This window comes from Pinus tabuliformis, chromosome 1_2 (genome assembly GCF_031772625.1).
Source record: "Pinus tabuliformis cultivar Carrire ecotype Pingquan chromosome 1_2, CPIR1, whole genome shotgun sequence".
Lineage (NCBI taxonomy): Eukaryota > Viridiplantae > Streptophyta > Pinopsida > Pinales > Pinaceae > Pinus > Pinus tabuliformis.
In genome coordinates, this window is record NC_142298.1 from 281747435 (window position 1) to 281767475 (window position 20041).

Sequence of the window (20041 nt, forward strand, 5' to 3'; positions counted from 1 at the left end):
AGGATGCAGCATTGCCGAGAGTTAGCCATTAAAAATAGTTGTTGGTTGATTAGTTATAAGGTAAAGAAAATAATTATTTACGGACTATAGGTAAGGAAAAATATTCTATATTTAGTTAAAAATAGTTCAAAAAGAAAATAGCAATTAAATATTATCTTGTCTGTTATGGGTTGACTTATTCATATTAGAAAACTCGCTGTTAGGAAAATAAATTTAATAAAAATGGATCAAAAATAATATTAACATGTTTAAAATTATCTAATAGAGGTGCGCAAAAAAAGAGAGTAAAAGTATATAAAATATAAAATAAAATAGAACAGAATAGAGTCGGGGATAAAAAAAAGGGAAATTTTTTATAAATATATATATATATATATATATATCTATATATATATATATATATATATATATATATATATATATATATATATATATATATATATATATATATATATATATGAACAAATATATAAATAAAAATTGGTAAAAATAATTAAAAATAAATAAATAAATAAAAATAGGGAACCAGGAAAAAACAAAAGAAAATAAACCAGAAAGAGAAGAGGAGGAGAGAGGAAAAGAATAATGATGAGTTATGATGGGACCAGTTACAAGTCCTATGCAATTTTGGAAAAATAGATACCACCCAGTCATGATATATTTTACAAGTCCTCAGGCACATCACATCACATCTCACAGCCTTAATCCAAAAATCCTTGCACTTTTTTCTTCACCCCATAAAACTCCATAAAAAATTATATATACACTTGTTTGGAATAAGTGAATCTGATAATAATTGGATCAAATACTCCACTTATTTTGTTGTGTTTTTTGCTAAATTTGTCTCTATATAATTTGCATTCCTCTGTCCTATAGACTAAATGAGAGCTTGATTCTATAGAATCAATAAACTCAGGATGTAGCTTCCTAATAGTGTAAGTCCCAACCAATCTAATATAATGGCTAATACTAATATAATTCAAAATAGTAAGAGTAGTCAACCAGTCAAATGAAACACATAGGGTCTGTAAAGTGGTATATTCAGTAATCAAACCCTGTGTAGTTACCTACTCAAGCTACGTCAATTATATCTATAAACCATGGATAGGGTGGTAAATTCATTCTATAAAGGGTGTGTACAATAAACGTAACAATAACACTTTCTTTCAATTTATTCCTACCTAAGTCTTTATGCCTACTATTCCTATTAGTTAGTCCTAACCAATAGAAGAGAGTCTAAATAACTGCTCAGGAAAATGAAGGATTGAGAGGGTGTACCATACAAATTATCTAGACTTTTTTTGCTAATAAATAAAATATAAAACTCAAAATCCATCATACCAAAACAAAATATGTATGCTTATATTGGGAAAGTAGATAAATTGAAGAAAAATACAGATCTGAACCTGGTTCATTGCTATAATCTACAAATGGGACCAATTCTTGCCAACCTATGTGAGATGATGAATGTAACAATAAAATCTTGGAAGCCTAATTGATTGAAAATGTGTCATGTATACATAGAATCTGTGCATGTGTAGAAATATCTTAGTGAACACACTTTATGAAACTGTGTAATTGGCCCAATACCTGGGCCCTTGAGAAGTATGGAATATTGCTTTCCAAGTTATATAAAATATCCATAGTCTGACCACATAAATAAGTGCTATAATAGCTTCCATACAAGTTATCAATATTTTTCAACCCAAAATACTTGTGATGAAAAAAAAGAGAGTCGTACATAATTGCCAATTAATAAAATGGAAAACTCAACATCCAACACATCAAAATAGAATCTATTAATGCCAAAGCTGGGAAAGCACATAAATTCAGACAAAATTCAACTTCAAACATTATTCATCACTATAATATACACATGGAACCAAATCTTACCATCCTGGTTATCGTCACTGAAGCCCAACCTAAAAGTTAATAAAGGACACTTCTGATCTTGTGAGCATGTCATATATCTAACTAATATTTTCAGTGCCAACACCAAACAATGGAAATTGGCTAGCAAATGATTCAACCCACTTTTTGAGATCAACAATGCTATTTCATAGTTGGAAATTGTATGACTTAATAAATTCTATAAAATCTTTTATTTTTTTACTTTTCACAGAGCCTTTAGCCTTAATGGCTATCTGCAACCCCTCGTGGATAAAATATGCAACCTTAATAAAGTCATCCTCAAGAAGCCCATGGGTGGTTAATGTAGGAGTCCCTATGTGTATACTACCAAGAACCATAACACTTTTATCACCTCAAAATGTAAGGTATTAAAGTAAGCTATATCATCCCATGGAGAAAGGAAAATCAATGATTCCCTTACATCTAAATATACAAAGAAAAAATTCATGTAACCTGTTATAAAATTCTTATTCAGTGTGATAGAAGCAACATCCAAAATATCCTCTACTCTTGCACCATCAATTCCATGTCCAAGATCATTAATATATACCATGTTAAATTCAACCAACTAAATCCAATAGAAATCAATATACAAGTAGGTTGTATACTCCAGCATATGAATAGAGGATCCTTACCAAGGGCCTCAAATCAACTAGAAGTTAGAACTAGGTGATTTTCACTACCACCAGACACCAAATTGTAACCCAAATCCATTAGGCTCTTTGCAAGGGCTCAGCAATTTGCTACAACTTACTAAAACTATTTTACCTTTGATAAGAAAAAAAATCCATTCAATAAATAATTCACATGCATGAATTTTACATAAACTTAGACATGTGAGAGTGCTACACCTGTACTTGATAAGCCTTGAACTCTGCAGTTACATCATCTTTTAAACAAACAACCAACCCTCCTATGGTATGTTTATGTGGTCCTCCCTAGAATGCCACAAATTATTTCATGTATCTTTTAGAAACAAAATGATACAAAAAATCGATATATCCAATATTATGATATTAGTGAGCGGGAGAAAAATATGGATGATGGAAGAAAGAAAGGAGAACTTAGATTGACATGTAACCCTGGAAAAACTACATTTTTTATGGTTGTCTCTAGGTCAAACCCCAGTACTGGTTCCTTCCTAAATAATATCATGCCTCCCCAGGACCTCGTAAAGACTAAAAATTACAACCCTCCAATCCAAAAATATTTTAGAATGAAAAATATCATAAAGATAAAAATGAAAGGAAAAAAGTGAAACAATTGACAAACAATTCAAGGAACATAATGAGTTTCATTGAAGCTTTGATCTAGTAGTGATAAGAAACAGAAAGAACATAAAAAAATGAAAACAGGAAACTGAATCAAAGAACATGTAAGATAATCAAAAGGAAAATATACACCTCTTAACTCTATAATCACTCCTCCTATGATGGGAATGACATATTTGTTTTAGTTCTTCATCGTTTCTTGAACATTAATGGGATTCTTTTTCTTCTACAAGGGGGGAATGGCACAGATAGATAACATTAAGATAGATCCAAAAAAAGATTCATGTTTTTAATTGAAAGGATGAAGTTCAGAGAAAATTAATAGCATTAACTCACCTTATGCATTGTAGTTGTTACTATATCACAAAAATCAAATGGACTAGCCATTATAGAAGCAACGATGAGACCATTTATGTGTGCCATGTCCATCATTAAGTATGCCCCAACTGTATTGGAAATCTTCCCAAACCACAAAATTTTTAGTACTAAAAATCATAAAAAAAATCCAACATTACATATTATAAGAACATATTAATAAAATATGCTAGAATAAACATTGCTGGAAAGAGAAATTTTTGAAAGGACTGACATTATAAGATATGTATGTTGGCATTATGAGATAAGTGTTGTCCTTGATGGCAAACCTCACTGATGAAAAATCATAGTACAGAAGGTCAGCAGCAAGGAATTGATGATCAGACTATAAGAAGAAGAGAAAGTTCATACACGCAGGTTCGTTAAGCCCAAGTCGCGTGTACACGCAGGTTGGCTTCAGCAAAAGCGTGTGTATGTGGAAAAGTACCTTTGGTCCATGGCAGTTATTCCTTGGAAGTTGTGCCTATGGTTTTGGACCTTGGCATCTCGGCGGACGTGTTGATCCCTAGTTTTGAAGTTGATGGTATTGGATTTCTATGGTTTTGGCTCTTGGTATTGAACAAGGCCTAAGGCTATATAAAGGGAAGGAAATCATTAGGCAAGTGTATCTGAAATGTCTTGAATATCTGATGAAGCATTAGATCCAGTATGCAGGTTATGGGTTGATGATGCATTGCTTGATCTGAGCTAAGGAGAGATCTCATCGGTTGATGGAGAACAAGATCTAAGGAGAGATCGGGATCAAATGGTTTGAAATGAACTATTTTTATGATGCTTATTCTAGATCTACATACTGACGCATGTATTGTTCTATAAGTATTATGAGTATGATTGATGTCTGGTACAACTGCAAATTATGAAAAAGTATTTTTAGATCTGTACGCGGGTTGTCTTTGGCAAAAGCGCGTATACACGCGGGTTTGATTCATCGAAGTAGCGTATACATTGTAAAGCTTGATACTTGAAGTTGCAGATGGGTCTGATGGTTATTACAGAGTTCTGTGTCTGCTCTGTGTTCTGGTGACGGTGTTGTTAACAGGGTTTCAGTGATTTAGAGTTTGATGATTGTTTTGAGCTTCAATGATAGTTATGGGTCCAGTATGAAAATTGGATGAAATGTGGCCTTTCAGATTATGTGTTGTGCTTCAGTGTATCCAGTCTGAAAATTGATGAAACGTGGTAGCTGGAGGAGAGAAGATTGTAGGCAAGCACCTACGTACTAGTATCTAAGCTAGTACAAAAGCTAAGGGAGATCTTTGGAGCATTGTAGCAGGTAGCAGCCTGTGTACTAGTAAATGGATCGGCTAGTACAAAAGCAAAGGGGGTTGTAGCTCCCGTACTGGTATAAGACTGCACCAGTACAAATATTGTAAAAGTATTTTCTTATTAAGAAGAAGATTGAGATGACTTGCAGCAGGTGGTTTTCACCCACATTGGGTTTCCACCTTATATCTCTGTGTTCATGTGTGTGGCCTTTGTGTGATGATCTGTTCTGTTATACTGCACCTGTTTACTGTTAATATGGTTAATAATGTTCTGATGCATTTACTGAAGATAAGCTAACTGAATCATAAGATTTCTGGATATACGCTAGTTTCTTTAGACACAGCAGCGTGTACACGCGGGTTCACTTAACTGAAGTAGCGTATATGTTTTTGAGCATTGAAAAAGTTTTAATGATCTGATAATACTGATTCACCCCCCCCTCTCAGTATTATTTCCAACAATTGGTATCAGAGCAGGTCCTTTGGTAGAAGCTTGATCGCTTGAAGGAGATCCGTGGAACAATGGGAAAGAAGCTTAAGAAGAAAGCTCATAAGAAGAAGAAGACATCTCAGAAGATCTATGACATTGGGAGAGTCGATTGGGGATTAGGTATAAGAAGTTCTTCAGATTCAGAATCAGATTCAGAATCATTATCAGGTATGAATGTGTTATCCTCTGATGTTCCTGCTATATTTCCTTGTGAAAGTGATGGAAGTGATAGTGAAACTACTGAACATGCTTTTATGGGTGAGCAAGAAAAGTATCAAATAGAGGCAGTATTTAGAAGGCTTACAGACAAAGTTAAAGATCAACAAGATCTATTGAACAAAAGGGAATGTGATTTCAAAGAAGAAGTTACCAAACTAAAGGCCCAACTAGAAGAAGGAAACAAGGTAAGAAAGCTACTCAAGGACAAGGAAGACCAATGTCAAAAATTGCAGCATGAAGTGACATCATTAAGAAAAGAAGTCAACGAAAGAAGCACAACCATCAAGAAACTCAAAGATAGATCCAGCTACTATGAAAATCTTGAAGCTACAATCCTCTCACTAAAGGGAGATCTTGAAGAATCAAGGAAGCAAAATGAAGATCTACATCAAGCAATTGAAAAACAAGAAAATGAAGTCATCAGCTTAAAATCTCAACTAGAATGTGCCTTCCGAGTTCGTCAAATGCAGCAGGATCTGAATGAAGAACAAGAAAAGGAGATTCTCAAACTAAGGGAACAAATGGAAGAAGGAAGGAAAGATGAAGAAGATTTGAAAAAGCAATCTCTTGAAAAGGAAGAACAGCTTCAGGTTGAGGTAAATATCTTGAAAGGTAAACTAGAAGAAAAGGATAAGCTTTTACGATTTCAAGATAGTTCTAAAGTCTTGGATGATATTCTTAGTAGTCAAAGGTCTCCTGCTATCAAGACCGGTCTTGGTTTTCATGAATCTGTTAAAGGTGAATCTAGTTCACAAGGTGAGGCAAGGAACTCTAAAGAGAAATTTAAAATGATCAACAAGGAGATGAAAGGTCAACCCCATCAACAATCAAGGAAAGAGACTCCTCAAAGAAAATCTTTTACTCCTCCTATGAATAATGTTGAATGTTATGTATGTCATAATCTTGGACATGTTGCAGCTAGATGTGGAAGAAGAAGGGTTCAAGACCATCATGTAGAAAGATCATCACATTCAAGGTACTTTAATGGATATTGTTTTGCTTGCAATATGTTTGGTCACAAAGCTGCTGATTGCTACAGGAGGAACATGAAACATGTTAGATGTTATGCATGTAACAAGCTTGGACATATAGCAAAGGAATGCAGGAACAAAGGATGGACATCACACAAAAAGAAGAAAACCTCATCACACTTGAAGATATGGAGGAAGAAGGAAGTACAGTCAGCACAATGTACTGAGACACAACACAACACAGACATATCAGACTCAGAGGGAGCTGAAAGTGTAAAACTTCAGTGTCCTGAATCTCATACGCAAGTTCCTTAAAGGGAAGTAGCGTATATACGCGAGTTAAACACTGCAAAGTCGCGTATATGTCAGTCTGAGGAAAAGCAGTGGGGACAGGATCAGAAAAAGGATCTGATATGATTCAGTCTATTATTTGCTCTATTGGTTACAGTCTACTGAGGATGTGCGGAAATGTTTTGTTACTTGTATGATGTCTAGAAGTGTTTTGATCCTAACTTGAGGATGATGATGTTTTGATGCTTATTGCTGATATATGCATGATCAGATCTAACAGATGGCACAGGTTGAGGGGGAGCATATGCCTTTAGTAATTCATTGTTGGCATTATGGTTAATAATCCTTGGTGATGATTCTTATATGGCTAAATGATATATCTTTGCTATGATGTGGTTGTGAGTTGTCTATGATAAACTCTCATATGATTCTTGAAGTTACATAGTTGATGATCAGATCAGATTTATGGTTGATTCTTTGATGATGCATATATGGTGCTTACATGGTGATCTTCATAAGGACAAGGAGAAGTACAAAGCTTGAATATACATCTTCCTCACTTGATGATGGGTCACTCATATACTGCTGTTGTCATATGCATAAAAATCATACAGTTATGATGCAGGCACTCTTGTGGATAAGGATTGTTGCTGTTGATGATATCAAGAAGTTTTGTCAAATGAGCTTGAGCTCAAGATACATAATGCTGATACATGGATGACTACTCAAAGTTGCTTTATTGGAGACATGGTGATGAGTTCTTATCTATATGATGATAGGTTGATACTTACATATGTTGATTGATGCAGATGTTCCCAAGTAATGATACTTGGATCATGTAGATCTTGAAGTTGATGTAATGGCTATGGTGGTTTCACATGTAATGTGAATGATTTCATGATGATGTTTAAAAGGAGGAGTTGACATCTATGTTCAGACATACCTTGCTGCAGGACATTTACAGGTTGCTGATATGAAAATGGTTGTACGCGAGTTTCATAAGGCCTATCCGCGTATATACGCTTGTTTATGTGGATGAATACGCGTATATGGAGTTTTGAAGGAAATCAACAGGGACAGATGTTGGTTGCAGAAAGTCTGATATGGGTCCGACAGAGATCATCTGGCACAGATTCAGGGGGAGCAGATAATCTTCCAATGATGCATTGTTGGCATTATCTTAAAGCTTTTGATTCTAGTTCACATTTGTTGTTGGTTTCAAGTGGAACAAAGGCGAAATTGGTTGCTGATCTGAATGGTGATTATCAGATGCTGATAGTAACTTTCATAAATCTTGGTCTTTCGTCTCTATGTCATATATCTCTTTTGTGGTATCTCTTTCATGGTGTCGAGGTCATGTAACGGCCTATTTTGGTTTCCCCACTATGCCTGGGATGATTGATGCAATATGATTGGTTGTCATATGTAAACTTTTGATGTATCCCCACTTGGTTGGGTGGATGAGTCAATTTTTGTATATCCTCACTTAGTTGAGAGATGGATGTATGTATGAGTCTTTGGTGATAGGAAGGTCTTTTATGATGTATAGAGTCATGTTCTTCTTGAAGAACATCTTTTGCAGATCTTGCCTACAGTCAGGAAGAGCATGTACAACTCACTTCAGCGGTACAGAGATTCAGCATGTACTCAGGGGGAGCATGGACAGATTGGTACACCTTGGCATATACAAAGGGGGAGACTATTCAGAGATTTCAGCAGGTACTCAGGGGGAGTATGGACAGTGGAATGATTCAGCAAAGGAAGAGAATCTCTTGGTCCACCCTTTGCCCTTGATGTCAAAGGGGGAGAGTGATTTGGTGTTGTTGCCATCAAGTCCAAAGGGGGAGATTGTTGGCATTATGATGCATGTGTTGTACTTGATGGCAACCCTCTCATAGAAGAATATCTCACTTATGTATAACTGGGTGAATCTTCAGAAGAGATATCAGATGTGACTGATGGAGGACAGCTCAAAGGAATCAGATGATGAATCTTCAGAAGAGATATCAGATGTGACTGATGGAGGACAGCTCAAAGGAATCAGATGATAGTTCTAAGTGTGACAAGTTAGCTTTGCCATCAAGTCCAAAGGGGGAGATTGTTGGCATTATGAGATAAGTGTTGTCCTTGATGGCAAACCTCACTGATGAAAAATCATAGTACAGAAGGTCAGCAGCAAGGAATTGATGATCAGACTATAAGAAGAAGAGAAAGTTCATACACGCAGGTTCGTTAAGCCCAAGTCGCGTGTACACGCAGGTTGGCTTCAGCAAAAGCGCGTGTATGTGGAAAAGTACCTTTGGTCCATGGCAGTTATTCCTTGGAAGTTGTGCCTATGGTTTTGGACCTTGGCATCTCGGCGGACGTGTTGATCCCTAGTTTTGAAGTTGATGGTATTGGATTTCTATGGTTTTGGCTCTTGGTATTGAACAAGGCCTAAGGCTATATAAAGGGAAGGAAATCATTAGGCAAGTGTATCTGAAATGTCTTGAATATCTGATGAAGCATTAGATCCAGTATGCAGGTTATGGGTTGATGATGCATTGCTTGATCTGAGCTAAGGAGAGATCTCATCGGTTGATGGAGAACAAGATCTAAGGAGAGATCGGGATCAAATGGTTTGAAATGAACTATTTTTATGATGCTTATTCTAGATCTACATACTGACGCATGTATTGTTCTATAAGTATTATGAGTATGATTGATGTCTGGTACAACTGCAAATTATGAAAAAGTATTTTTAGATCTGTACGCGGGTTGTCTTTGGCAAAAGCGCGTATACACGCGGGTTTGATTCATCGAAGTAGCGTATACATTGTAAAGCTTGATACTTGAAGTTGCAGATGGGTCTGATGGTTATTACAGAGTTCTGTGTCTGCTCTGTGTTCTGGTGACGGTGTTGTTAACAGGGTTTCAGTGATTTAGAGTTTGATGATTGTTTTGAGCTTCAATGATAGTTATGGGTCCAGTATGAAAATTGGATGAAATGTGGCCTTTCAGATTATGTGTTGTGCTTCAGTGTATCCAGTCTGAAAATTGATGAAACGTGGTAGCTGGAGGAGAGAAGATTGTAGGCAAGCACCTACGTACTAGTATCTAAGCTAGTACAAAAGCTAAGGGAGATCTTTGGAGCATTGTAGCAGGTAGCAGCCTGTGTACTAGTAAATGGATCGGCTAGTACAAAAGCAAAGGGGGTTGTAGCTCCCGTACTGGTATAAGACTGCACCAGTACAAATATTGTAAAAGTATTTTCTTATTAAGAAGAAGATTGAGATGACTTGCAGCAGGTGGTTTTCACCCACATTGGGTTTCCACCTTATATCTCTGTGTTCATGTGTGTGGCCTTTGTGTGATGATCTGTTCTGTTATACTGCACCTGTTTACTGTTAATATGGTTAATAATGTTCTGATGCATTTACTGAAGATAAGCTAACTGAATCATAAGATTTCTGGATATACGCTAGTTTCTTTAGACACAGCAGCGTGTACACGCGGGTTCACTTAACTGAAGTAGCGTATATGTTTTTGAGCATTGAAAAAGTTTTAATGATCTGATAATACTGATTCACCCCCCCCTCTCAGTATTATTTCCAACAATGTAGAAATACCCAACTTCAATACCTGCCTCATGCAAGGGTAATCAATATCTCTGGGATATGCACTAGCACCAGCAATGAAAATCTCGATCCTAAAAAGGGTGGCATTCTTCTCAAGAATCTCATAGTCAATGAATCCTATAACCCAAGAAAACAAATTCGACCATTAACACTTTGAACACTTCCACTAAATATTGGTGCAATATTTGTCAATGATGGAACTGTTTCCATCCTAATTATTATTAGACAGGAAATGTGAGCTCACATGTGGACTCATCTAGATGATATGGCATTGATTCAAAGTAAATTAATGTAGAAAATACTCGAATTTTTGCTATCATGAATCCATGATATAGATGCCCTCCATGTGGTGAGTCCAAACCTTGAGCATTGTAAAGAAAATTTTCACATGTTACACGCCCAAATAGGAATGATAATCTTATCAAAGGAAGTTCGTAGTTCAGAACCATACACACCATAATGCAATGATGTGGTTGGAGGAGAGTTGTATAAACAACAAAATTAGCTGGGGATCGAGATAATGGTTGAAAATTAACACCCCATGTACTGTTGTCAAGATGGAATGCTTCTAGGGCCCTCTTCTAGCAAAGCCTCTCACATAGGTCAATGAATTCATTGCCAGCATATTATATTCATGGCATAAATCCCAATCCAGCACAGTAGTGAATAAATATAGAAAAGTGTCCAACAATTGTATCCATCATTGTGATAACAGATACTCATGCAACAACTACATGTCTCTACACTATAAAACTAAACCAAAAAACCATTACACACATTTCAAACATTCAAACTAAAAAGTACAAGTCCAAAAGCTAAGAGAAACTGAGTTTAACAAGATAAAAATGCCAAGGGGCTAGAAGAAATTGCCAAGCAGCTCAGACACAATCACAATCATGATGGTGCCATTTTTCACGTTCCAAGTTATATCTTCAGGAACTTACCTCTTACCAAGAAGTCCTTCTGAACACTTTTTTGTTAGACATGATCCAATATCTTCCATAACCACCCAGGATGTAAAATTTTCAGAAGAAATAAGTTCCAATCCATTGAATTGCAACTACTTTTCTTTCTCAATTATCACATTCATTTCAGGATCAAGATCACTCAGAGGAGGATCTACAAAGCTCTGCTTTCCCTCTACACGGAGTAATTTACAAACTAGATAAAGAAACCACAATAAATTTAGTACCCTCAGTAACTGAGGCATGGTTTGACAGGAGAATTAATTGTATTATTGAGGTCTACAATTTCTGTTTGCTAACATCCGAGGGGAATTTAGATCAAGAACAAAGTCTTTATCAATCCATTCGCTAACCATTAACTCAAAAAAACTATAAATAAAGCCGAGGTATTTGACGTAGTTCATTAAATGAAGATAAGAAGCTTATTTGCAGTAACTCAATTCACAAATGAATCTTCTAAAAACATCTAGGTTAAACTATATTCAACTATGATCTGTGCTTCTTCACTTGGTCTTAAAATGGCAAGATTATCAAGGATTTCACACAAGCTATATATACATGTAGCAATTTCAACCAAAAACAAATACATAAATAAATAAATCATAGCGTGAATTGTGAACAACATGCACACCTGGGAAGTTGTAGGGTTGCGCTAGCATGAATGCCAAAGGATTTCCCATTGTCAAGCTTGTTGTGATACAAAAAGGTTTATATGATGGGCATGGCCTCAAAGTTTCAAACCTCCTAATTTTCTTCTTTTATGTTGCCAGGGAACCCCCAAAACTAGTTGTGAAGTTTTGGGCATCAAATTTGCAGTTGGGTTCAAATTATATTGACCCAACAAGCCCATCCCTACTGCTCCATTGCCCATTATGACCTGCAATGAATATGTTTGCACCTGAAACAAGAGCTATCCTCTGTGCCCACTTCAAAATGTGAAAAATAATCAAATATCAAGAGGTATGTAAATCCAAAGTTTGATGTATTGTGGTTAATTCTCTGGAAGAGGTAGACATGAAAGACAATAAAAGCAACACCAGTTCAAATTTGCCTCTTACACGTTGCTGACTTGGGTTCGTATCATAGATAATATACAAAACAAGAATATCACACATGCAGGAGCAGCTGACTTGGGTTCGAATCGCAAATAATATATAGAATAAGAATATCACACATATTCGTAGATAATATATATAACAAGAATATCACCTTGGCAATCACCAACAAAGAAAGGCCGTGGATAAGTTTCATAAACCTCCATATTGCAACCCACCTTGGAAATTTAACCTTTGGAATCATTTTTAGGCCTTCATATAGGTATTTTATTTGATGATGTGCCTAAAAAGGAGGGATCTCCTTGTCTAAAAAATTGTTTCTCCTTCATTCTTGTCCAAATGGCTCTAGAGGCAATTAGGGGCAATGGTCTATGTTATTTGAGTGCTCTATAATCAAACCGTCCAACAAGGAAGCCTCCTGCCAAGTACCCTATCCTCAAATAAGGGAAGAGTAACACCCCATACCTCCTGAGCAAAAATACAAATGAACACCAGCACGTGGTCTATTATTTCCCCTTCACATTTGCATAGAGTACAAATTCCAGGACCATACCTTGTCCTATTTTTTAGAACCCCTCATGTAAAAAAATTATCAGTTAGGGCCAACCACATAAAAATCATGGATTTCATTGAATATTTAACTTTCCAAATAATCCCCACCACCAAGCTACTACTATTGCTTCATCATCAAAGATAGACTTGTACCGCAAGCTAGCTATCAATAGTCATATGGCAGGATCGTTGGACCATACAACTTTCTTACGTGAAGAAGACATGGAGACAACTCTTTTCTCCTAAATGCAACCAATGTTGAGTTTTAAAAAAATAAATGCTTGATTTTGTACTGAGCAACAACAAAATATACAGAATTTCCTTGTGACAGAGTTGCTAAGATGGAATCTTCATCTACAAACATTTACCTATCAGGATGAGAAAATGAAAATCAAATTTCTTTCTTATTCCATAGACTCCAACTGCGAGATAAAAAAACACATCAAGTTTGTTTACCCCAACACACCAACAAGTAGCAAGCCCCAACTATATAATATAAGAAAGTAGTAGGTATCCCAAAGGCCTAAAGGGGATCTAATGGAAATAAGTGACCATTGTTAGAAACCTTCCAATCAATATATAAATATATAAATGTAGATTTATTATTATTTTAATTTGAAAACTTCAATTAAATAATAAAATTTAATTACGTCTCTCCCAATCTAAATTGCTTATTAGCATAATTCACTACCTTCATATGTCTTTCATTTTTTAACAGCGTTGTAACATGTGGATTAATTTCCTTTTTGGTGCAAAATCTCTACCTTTTAGGACAATATGGTGCAGTGGCCCTACCGCTACTGATCATTACGACAAACTATGAATAACAGAGAAGATGAAAGGTTGTACAAACCAACATATTTTTCAAACAACTAATCCAACATCAGTACCTTAACTTTTTCATGAAGATATCATATTGAGAACATTTGAAAAATGGTGGGAAATTTGGGCAGCGACTATCTCTCTTCTACGAGGGTGATGCGGAAAGAGTGATAAGATTTCACTGTTTTGAATTTTTTTTTGTTAAATAAAAAAAACCAATATTAATGGAGATATTTGTATTTTTTACTAAATTTTGTGAAGTGACTAAATGTAGCTTTAAGCATTCACCTTAAGATGTCTTTTACAATATAATTTTCTAAGTCTATTTAATATCTTCATTATCATAAAAACCAACCTATATCCATCTTAACTCCACATCTACCAAACTATTAGAGGGATGAAATCTATTTATCCCTCTCAACACTTGGTAGACCCGATATTAAGATGGATCTAAGCTTATATAATCTCCCCTTTAAATAGTCTATGCTCACATGAATACCATGGTATTACCATGGGTCAATACCATGGATTATCATAAACCTGGAGCTTAAAAACTACTATAAATAATTTATAAAAATTAATAATTGATTTTTATTTCATTTTTTTATTTTAACTGAGTTAAAATGTTTAAGTGACATTAAATTACAAGATCCATTTTTACTCTTGACCTACCAAGCCTCGAGAGGGATCAAATATTTTTTCACTCTATGCTCATTTGCATATCATGATATTTGATCCCTCTCGGCACTTAGTAGATCCAGATTTAAGATGGATCTATGCTGGTTTAATTCCCCCTTTAAATAGGCTACATTCCACGTGAATACCATGGGGCAATACCATGTGCCATCTTTATTTTTATTTATACTAATATTAGGTTTAATAACGTTTTTTTGCATGACATTAATAATAATTTGGCCCATAGGCTTCACCTAAATATAACACATTTTTTGAGTGTTCATAAATATAAGGTGACTTATTGAGTAAATATAAAAAAAAAATGATTTATTTATTTACCATACCTCTCGTTTATTTATATTTTTATTAATTTACCATAACTCTTTTATAAATATGGTATTTGGCCCATAGGATTCACTTAAATAAAACCTCTTTTTTGAGCCTTCTAAAATAGAAAGAAGGCTATGGACTAAATATAAAAAAAAAAAGGTTTTATTTGTTTACCATACCTCTAGTTTATTTATATTTTTATTTATTTACCTTACCTTTGGAGTAAGTATAAAAAGAGGTTTTATTTATTTACCGTACCTCCAGCTTATTTATACTTTTATTTATTTACACCCTTGCCATCGATGAAAACTAGATTTGAAAATAGGGAGCCATTCACAGAAGAAATTAGGGTGATTGGGACCAAATACAACCTCCCAAACCAGAAAATGGGTGATTGCAAACGAATTTAACATTGCAAAGCAGAAAATCGAGTGATTGTAATGGAATATAACCTCCCAAACTAGGAAAATCGGTTCAAATGAGTCTTTTCATAGTTTATCCGCCCCCTTTTTTTGGGCTAAAATGAAAAAAATAATTATTTTTAAAATAAAAGTTGGGCTAAATATATGAAATGGGTGTTTTATAAAAATTTCGCCCCTCTAAAATGAAAAACCCCTTAAATTTTGCCCTTCGGCTAAAATTCGCCCCTAAAATTTACCATGGGAAAAACAGTAGTTGAATAAGTCCATGATGGGATAATAGTTCATGTTTACCCTATTTTTTGCCTTGGAAATCATTCCATTTATGGATTGTAGGAGGAAGTATGACACATTTATGGTCTCTACAAGTTATAAATGTGGTTGGTGTCTAGTTGGTATAGGAGTCTGAATTGATAAACATAAACTATACTTAGCCTTGCTTCATAGGAGATGTACTTTAAAAATATGATATGCTACCTCATCCTAGATACCTTAATAATAATTCATTTAGTCACAAAAATTTCAAGCCCCTTAACAATAGCCACATATCTATTTTTTCCATTTGTTTTTAAATTCATGGAAAATTCCCTAGCTACATCGTCATTATATCCTCTTAATTTGTTAAAATAATCTATCCAATGGTATCTCTCAAAAAATTCCACCACCTTGGGGTGTTGGAAGATCCTGGAGAGATCAGTGCATTCCCTATTACTAAAGGTCTCCCCCATTTTAAAATCATGTGTTATATAATTCTACATGAAGGTTTCAATGTTGAGAGATCTTATAGATGATTGAGATCAAACATATATTTTGAGAGGAAAAACCCAATTACATATATAAGTGAATTCCCTTCTCTTTTAGAATAATTGGATTGAAGAGATTTATTAGAATATTTTATTCAGTTGAGGGGAGTGTTTTATTGGAATGGTTAACAATAAATGAGTAAATAACTTCCCTATTGCATTGGATGTTTCTTAAAAAATTTGTGGTGAATTCTCCTTTCTCTATATGTAAACATTTATACACCCTCCTATAGAGAAATATGCAGAAATGTAGTGTAACCAAAACAATGAAACCTAGTCAAGGAATATGAGTTGTGAGAAGTTCAACAACATATTGAGAGATGACAAAACTAACTTATAATGTGGTTTCAAGATATGAGGTGTATTAATGTTAGCGCTGGAAATGACTCTATAGTACCCAATTTTGTAGTGTATATTATCTTGTAATATTGAAATTCTATAGGAGGGAGAGGAATTATGATAGTTGTTATGTTATGGGAAAAGAATGATTTAGAGAATTCATTCACATGGGTTTTCATATAATAATTGTCTTCCTCATAAAAGTTGTAATTTAATAATTGGGGTTAGTGCACTGTGTATGATGATATAATGTTTGTCCCAATAGCATATTTATTATTGGGACTTATCTCATCTTATTTCTCATGTAGTTGGTGATATCATTGATAAAAGTAGGATATATTTCACTGATTATGAGCCTCAACTCATTGTCCCTTTTTTTTTGTGCTCAACATGTGTGATCAAAGGCCTAACTTTAGAAATATTGAGTTATGAATTTCTATCGGTATTCTTTTGAGCCTCTCGGCACAATTGTTAATACAATTATGCTTAAAAGGTGGTCTTATGGTGATTGATGTCATTTCTTATAGTCTTCAAAATAGTATTGTGTATTATTATTTTTTTTAATGCAGGACTCCGTCAAATATTCTACCACAATCTCAAGCCGTCGAATATTCAACGTCTATCAGTCATAGTAAGCGTCAGATACTCAAAGCTAGAATTGACAAATGGTAGTGTTGGTAGCTTAACACTGTCGTCAGACAGAACTCTCGTCCGTCACATATCTGACCCTTCCCTGGTGGCCTATAAGCGTCGGAGTGACAACACTTATGTCGCACAATTTACCTATGTTGTCGATTACTCAATGCCTAAATGTTGGTTTTTCCCATTGAAAAAATTGACCTATGTTTTTAATATCCCATTGTGGACTAGTGTGATACTTTTTGGATATGTGATGTTCAGCCTATCAGATATCCGACATTTTTTAGCTTCGTAAAACCAATTTATAAACGTCATTTTTTTAATGACCATTTCAGCCTTTTTATGTGTCATTTAATTGACATATGTACCGTTGAATATTCGAGGGTTACTAAACTATCAACTATTGGACAAAATTCCAGCAGCGATTTGATGAGCACCAATGTGTCGGATAATCGACACAAATAAGTTGCATATCCAAATAATAGTCATCGGATTTTGGCCCCATTTGTACTAGTTTTATAGCCCACTCAAACAATCCATGAGGTCATCCATCCAATTTAAGAGAAATATATCCTTGATAGTGATTGTATTAATAGCCCATGAATCTAAACATATTTTCCACTCACCTTCTTTCTTGGGTGCCAACATGGTTGGTTTATAATAGGGACTTCATCTTTCTTTGATCAATTATCTATCAAGCAACTCTTGTACCTCCCTATTCACTTCTTCATCTTATACTAGAGACATCTGATAAGGAGCTTTATTAGGTTAGAATTCACCCTAGTATCAATTCAATATGGTGTGATAAACTTCTCATGGGAGGTAATCCTACTATTAAATCATCCACAACAATCTCCTCAACTTCCTTCAACAAAGCTTTAACGGTGGTATAGAGTTCCTTTTCCCACCTTCATGAACTTGTTTTAGCATAATGCTAAACATATATGAACCTTTTTTTGTTCCTTAAAAAAACCAGTTGAACACAACATAATTTGTCTATTACTTCTCACGTCTTTATTAATATTTATTCCTTTTATTTCCATTGGAACTTCCAACATTAGTTCCAACTTGTATCAATGTCCAACCTTTGTGAATTCATGAGTATTATTTCTTTTCATTGTGGAAATAATTCATATCAAATAACCATGTTATTCCAAGTAGTACATGGCATGCATCCATGTCTAATACATCACATAATACCTATTCATTGAAGCATCTAGTCTAAAAATTTAACAAGTATTGATCTATCACAGTCACTTGCTATCCAAGTTGTACCTATGAAACTTGGTATGTATTAGGATGAAGAATCCATTTTAACTTTAACTTTTGTATGAATTCCATGAGTACCAAATTATTTTTACTTCCACCATCTACGACTAGATTGCAACATTTTCCTCGAACCTTACATTTTATCTTGAAAACCTTCCTTCTTTGGTTAGGTTCTTCTATTGTCTTCATTTTAGGTTTAAGAATCACCCTTCAAAACATTAAATAATCACCTTTATCACTAAATAAGAATTAAATTTTCACCAATAGTGGTTTCCTTACTTTCCTATGTGACTTGTATTTAGATTTCACCTCTCCTTCTTACATTATGCTTTTCTAAGCATTTATATGCATTATGCTCCTATACTCCACATATGTAGCAAGTAATAATGTACTTACATTTTCGACTTCTAAATCCCATACCTCTTCTAGTGCCATTTACTCCTTTATTTCCTTATCTAATAATGGATTCATTTTCCTTTTCATTGCCTCTAGCAACACTTGCTCTACCTCTTCCTCCTAGTCTTTTTCCTCAAAATTTCTGTTGTGTTTTTTTTCCAATCTTCCACCTTCAATGGAACTTGCTTAGATTTATCCACATTCTAAAAGAAATTTATGCACATATCATCTTGAATCTTATACTCTAATCCATTCACATATGTCATCACTCTTTGATATGTTGGTTCTTTAATTCCTAACCTACGATACATCTTGAAAAAAATCCTTCGTGTACTCTTGAATAATCTTCTCTTTCTACCTTATATTTTTTACTTGCTTTACACAAAGTCTATTGGTAATAAGTGTTATAGACATTTTTGTGCCTTACAGCTATAAGCATGAAATTTCCATAATCCAAGGGATCCAAAGTCCCTAAAGATGTTGTTACAGCTCCTAAAGGAACAAGGTCAACCAATGACAGCTCCTCCCAGAAGTTCTCCACCAGAAATTGCTCAAAACTAGTCAAATCAGGATCAATTCAGAAGATCCACTAGCTGCCTGCGTTGCAAAGCACCCAAGTACACTGGCTAGGTGCGTTTCAACGCACTTGAATGCACTACCCAGGTGCGTTGAGTGGGAAATGACAAGTGGCAGAGTCATTCAACGAGGTGGAAAGACCATGGAAGCTTCCAGAATCTTCTCCAATGACACTTGCCTCACTGAATTCGACCAAGTGATGAGTAAGAGGCTCTCAGTCTCCAAGTGGAAGCAAGAACTGACAGAGAGAAGCCACAAGTCAAAACATAAGCTGACTCATCCTCTCTGCTTACATCTATATATGGATCCCTCATCCCAGAGATCCAGAGGCTGGAATTTTGTACTTTGCAGAGAATTGTTGTTGGTTTGAGATTGAGATTAGTACATTGGGTGATTTATGCTTTGTTGGAGGAGAGGAAGGGATTCCTTTGCTGGGAGGTAGATGCTGGATCGGGACTCACTTGGTTGTATCTCCTCTTGGACTTTCTTATCATATCAATAAAATTATTTGAGTTTCTCCTACATGTTATGTATCAATGATGTTTTGTTATATTTGCATGTTTAGTTTAATCTGATCCTGAGCTTTTTATGAATGTATATCTATATCTTCGTGTAGTTTCTCTCTCTTGTGATTTTGCAGGAATTCGGTGAAGCTGGGCCGGTAAGGGAGCAGGGAGCTGGGAACTATTGAAGAGAGGAGCGATTGGATCAACAAACTAGCGAAAGACACAGGTTAGTTACATCCTTTCTCCTCATTTACATTTCATAAAGAAGAATACTCAAGTAGTTTT